This window comes from Mesocricetus auratus, unplaced genomic scaffold, assembly GCF_017639785.1.
Source record: "Mesocricetus auratus isolate SY011 unplaced genomic scaffold, BCM_Maur_2.0 Super-Scaffold_100676, whole genome shotgun sequence".
In the NCBI taxonomy this organism is placed as follows: domain Eukaryota; kingdom Metazoa; phylum Chordata; class Mammalia; order Rodentia; family Cricetidae; genus Mesocricetus; species Mesocricetus auratus.
This window is the reverse complement of record NW_024429266.1, coordinates 42,849,616-42,855,049: the sequence shown is the minus strand read 5'-3', so window position 1 is coordinate 42,855,049 and position 5,434 is coordinate 42,849,616. Positions and strand designations below refer to the sequence as shown.

Below are 5,434 nucleotides of genomic sequence, written 5' to 3'. Positions count from 1 at the left end.
GTCACAAGAAATTTGAATCTTTAAAGAAAGAAATTAAAGAAGCCCTCAGAAAATGGAAAGATCTCCCATGCTCTTGGATAGGTAGGATCAATGTAGTAAAAATGGCAATCCTGCCAAAAGCAATCTACAGACGCAATGCAATCCCCTTTAAAATCCCAGGACAATTCTTCACAGACCTTGAAAGAACAATAATCAATTTTGTATGGAAAAACTATAGTGACAGTCTGCACTTCCACTGATAGAGAGTCTGGGACACAGGAAAGGACCTAAAAGATATGCATATATGCATAGTACCCAAGAGAAGAGGATTGAGACAAGATCCTCTGAATGGATGGGGAACATGGTGAGGTGTGGGGGGGAGTGGGAGCTGGGAGGAAGAGAGGGGGAGAAGAGGAAGAGAGAGTAGGTCATGGGGGAACAGGAAGTTGAGTGGGTAGGGGTAGAATAGAAGGAAGAGGGAATCATAGGTTAGAAGACAGATCAGGCACCAAAGTGACCTCTAGTGATCTAAAGGGATAACACCAATTGGCAAGCTAAGCAAATAGTGGAGAGACCACCTCGAATGCCCATTCCTGATAATGAACTTAATGTCTATAACCATCCGGGAGCCTTCATCCAGTGATTGACGGAAGCAGAGGCAAACACACAATTAAGCACTGAACTGAACCCAAGGAACCCAATGACACAGAGAGAGGAGTGATGAGCAACTTGGCAAAGAATGGGCTGGCAAAACCAGCAGAGACAGCTGATCTGAACAGGGGAGAGCTCTTGGAACCCAAAGCGACAGTGGGGAGGCCAGCATGGGACTGATCTGGACCCCCCCAAATGTGAGTGTCAGTGAGAAGGCCTGGGCAACCTATGGGGCCCTGAGCAGTGGATCAGTGTCTATCCCTGGAATACAAACCGTCATCGTGTGCCCATAGCACAAAGAGAGGTGCTCTCTCAGCCTGGACTCTTAGGGCAGTGCCTGGACCCTACCCGCTGTGAAATGACAGACTCTAGATACCCCCTATGTGGAAGGAATTGGCAATAGGGTGGGAGGCTGGGGGGGAAGGGGAGTGCGGGAGGAAGGGAGGGAGAGGGAACTGGGATTGACATGTAAAAACAAGCTGTTTAAAATTAAAATAAAAAATGATAAAAGAAAAAAAAAAACGAAAGACCTAAGATAACCAAAACAACCCTGTTCAACAAGGCAATATCCGGAGGCATCACCATCTCTGACTTCAAGCACTATTATAGAGCTATAGTCCTGAAAACAGCTTGGAATTGAAAACCCTGATATTAACCCATACAAATATGAACATCTGATCTTTGACAAAGGTAAAAATATACAATGGAAAATAGAAAGGATATACAACAAATGGTGCTGACATAACTGGAGGCTGGCATGTAGAAGAATGCAGATCAATCCATGTTTATCGCCATGCACATAACTTACGTCCAAATGGATCAAAGACCTAAACATAAATCCAGCCACACTGAACCTCTTAGAAAAGAAAGTGGGTGGTACCATTGAACGAATTGGTACAGGAGACAGCTTCCTGAGGATAACACCAGTAGTACAGACAGTGAGATCAACAATTAATAAATTGGACCTCCTGAAACTGAGAAGCTTCTGTAAGGCAAAGGACACAGTCAGCAAGACAAAAAGGCAGATCAGAGAATGGGAAAAAATATTCACTAACTCCACATCTGACAGAGGGCTGATCTCCAAAATATACAAAGAACTCAATAAGCACATCTCCAAAACACCAAAGGATCCAATTAAAAAGTGGACTGCAGAACTAAATAGAAAATATTCAATAGAGAAGTCTAAAATGACTGAGAGGCACTTGAGAAACTGCTCAACATCCTTAGACATCCAGGAAATGCAAATCAAAACAACTCTGAGATACCATCTCACTCCTGTCAGAATAGCTAAAATCAAAAACACCAAGGGCAATTTATGCTGGACAGGATGTGGTAAAAGGGGAACACTCCTCCATTGCTGGTGGGAGTGCCAACTTGTTCATCCACTTTGGAAATCAGTATGGAGATTCCTCAGAAAAATGAGAATATACATAATTGTCACAAGACCCAGCAACTCCACTCTTAGGCATATATCCAAAAGATGCCTATTCATACAACAAGGATGTCTGTTCCACTATGTTCATAGTAGCATTATTTGTATTAGCCAGAACCTCGAAGCAACCTAGATGCCCCTCAACTGAAAAGTGGATAGAGAAAATGTTGTACATTTACACAATGGAGTACTATTCAGCAGAAAAAAGCAATGGAATCCTGAAGTTTGCAGGCAAATGAATAACACTAGAAGAAACCATCCTGAGTGAAGTAACCCAGTCACAAGAAGAGAAACATGGCATGTATTCTCTCATATATGGATTTTAGACATAGATCTGGGGAGTGCCAGCCCACAATCCCATGGCCAGAGAGTCTGGAAAACAGAACCTTCATTCAATGGCTGATGGAAGAAGAGGCAGACACCCACAGCTATGTACTGAGCTGAACTCAAGAAAGCCAGTAACAGAGAGGTAGGATTGATGACCAAGGGAATTATGACTGGGCTGGTTTAACCCCCAGAAACAGGTGACCTGAAAAGGGTTAGCTCTTGAATCCCAGGCTGAATCCTGGGAATCCAGCTTGGATCTGATCAAGACCCCCTGAATGTGGGTGTCAGTGAGGAGGTCTAGGTAATCTATTGAGCCTTGGGCAGTAGATCAGTATTTATCCCGAGTATACACATGGACTTTGGACTCCCACCAACAATGTGAAATGCACTCTTACCCTGAACTCTTGGGGGAGTGTCTAGGCCCTGCCGTGGATGAAATGACAAACTATGGACACCCCCATGGAGGGGCTCACCCTCCCCGGAGAAATGAGGGGATATTGTGGGTTTGGGGGGAGGGCACGGGAGGAGGGGAGGGAAATGTAGAGGGACCTGGAACTGAATTGTGAAGCAACTGTGTTTCTTATTTAAATTTAAATTTAAAAATAAATAATAAAAAATAATTATATATGTTCTCTGTAGAACCCATTTTGAGGCAACATGCAGAGACAGACTGTAATAACAGCCATATGCTCTTTGAATAATTATGTTTCAATTCAACTCACCAAAGGAAAAAAATCTTATTCAGAATATTTCCTGATTACTTATGAGAATTTGTTGCTTCATTCAGTTTTAATTTCTTATACTTGTCCTCATATTCTCTGTTCTTTTTCAATATTCACTTTCTAACATATGAATATAAACCAATCTCACTCAATGTTCTTTATTTTATGTACTTACTCTGTCTGCATTTATAGCTTTAGGCTTTCTTGTCACAAAACAAGGGGATCTCATTTGTTTTTATTTTTCTTGTGTTTATATATCTAAATCTATTTGTGTAAAACCTGGTAACTTGGTTTGTACAAATTTATATGTTTGATTTCTATATACTTGTAATAATATATAAAATTGAATGTATTATTAAGCAAGTTGTTTTTACATTTGCAAATTTTAGAATCATCAGTCACTATACCATGTTTGTGGATGTATATTCTACCTTGGATACTTATTTTATGGCTAATTTGATCACCATTAATGAGATGAGTGCTATTTAGATATTTTAAAATATGTTAGATTTTACATTAAATTTACTATTACCTATACAAAAAAACTAGTAGATAACTATTGGAGAAATGTACTGCTCGAAAATATTGGTTTAATGATATGGAACTTACATATTTAATATTTGTTCACTGTTATCTTTCATTGAAGCTGGGATCTTAGCTCAGACAGAAAATATTGTTATTGCATATCTGTGTCAAAAAACATTTCAGGTGTGAGAAGTTTTCCCTGATGAATTAGACTCTCTCTTTCGATAGCACCTCTGCATCATGGCATTTTCCTCCCTTACTCACACAGTTTGTGATAGATATTCTATTTCTTATTGTACTTTTGGTTCTCTTCTCTTCTCCTTCCTTAATACCCTTAAGACAGTTTTCTAAGTCAATGATTCATGAAACTAAAGTGTCTACTTCTGATCTAACATAAGATTTGCCTGTATAGTCTGGCCAATTTAGTATTCATATCCTACAAAAGCCTTAGAAGAAGTCATTTTGCACACTTGAATAATATATATCTCAGTTTTCTTTTGGCACACCTGGCAGTCTTACATTCACTGTGGAATGTAATTTGTTCCTGAGCATTAGTTCCTGGATTTTATTTTCAGTATATTGGCATGGTTTCAATACCCAAACTAAACTTCACTCACCCACCCACACAGTCAAGGACATAAATAAATGACATTCAGAATAAGAAGAGAAGTCATGTTCCCAGTCTCTATGTGGTCTATGTTTCTTTATTTTAAACTTATTGCAGCACGTGTTTCTGACAAAGCTATTAATGAAGTCTGTGATTGAAAAGTTTATTTTATGATATCATATCATAATAAAAATTTTAAGTGTATTCTAATATACTGACTTTTAAGTAATTTCACATGGTTCATCCAACAGTAATGAATAGAAATAAAAAATTATATATACACAATTTTTTCAGTTTAATAATTTTATATATAATTTTTTCTATATTGTATGAACATCATAAACATCTCTTACTTTCAAAGCATAAATTCATTTCATAATTAATTTGTTATTTTTTCATTTTATAGTAAACTCATGAGCATCATTTTAGTTACAGAAAACAAAGATCATATTAGTCACCTTATTTAAATCAGGAATTACCTAAGAAAGATTGGAAACCGAGAACTGGAACAATCAGGCTCCATTATGAATGAAGGCTCTTAATCGCAGGTATGGTTACAGGCCTCGGGACATAACGAATAGACCCATCTAGGATTTGAGAAGCAGAAACAGATTTTGCTCAATCATTTGGTTTTGAATATCACAACACGGGCTCTGCGTTTGCAGATGACTGACTCATTAAGAAAAGTCACTCCCAGCAATACCAGGAAGATATCTGTAGTGAAACCACATGCATAGTGAAAACAAGAACCCAGAGAAGTATAGACACTAGTAACTTACCTGCATGTTCTAAATATCTGAATTTGATTATTTAACCATATATGAGTTATTAGGACTAATGTCTCTTTCCATCCTTGTCAAAGGGAGCACTAACCTCTTCTTTGCATGTATCTTGTTTGTATAATATGACATCCACTTTAATGCTTTTTAGTTGTTTTTTATTGTTGCTATTTTTTGTTATGTTTTTTTTCCAATATAGGGTTTTCCTGTGTGGCTTTAGAGCCTGTATTGGAATTTACTCTGTAGACAAGGCTGGCCTTCAACTCACAACCTTGAACTTATAGTCATCTGCCTGTCTCTACCTCTGCCTCTGCCTCTGCCTCTGCCTCTGCCTCTGCCTCTGCCTCTTCCTCCTGAGTACTAGGATTAAAGATATGCACCACCAACATAGAGCCAATTTTAATGTTGTTAT

General features: G+C 38.5%; 1 pseudogene; it reads right to left on the bottom strand.

The window, feature by feature from the left end:
- Positions 1 to 5,031: 5,031 nt before the first annotated feature.
- LOC121137368 lies at positions 5,032 to 5,136 on the bottom strand (annotated as a pseudogene).
- Between the last annotated feature and the right edge of the window lie 298 nt (positions 5,137 to 5,434).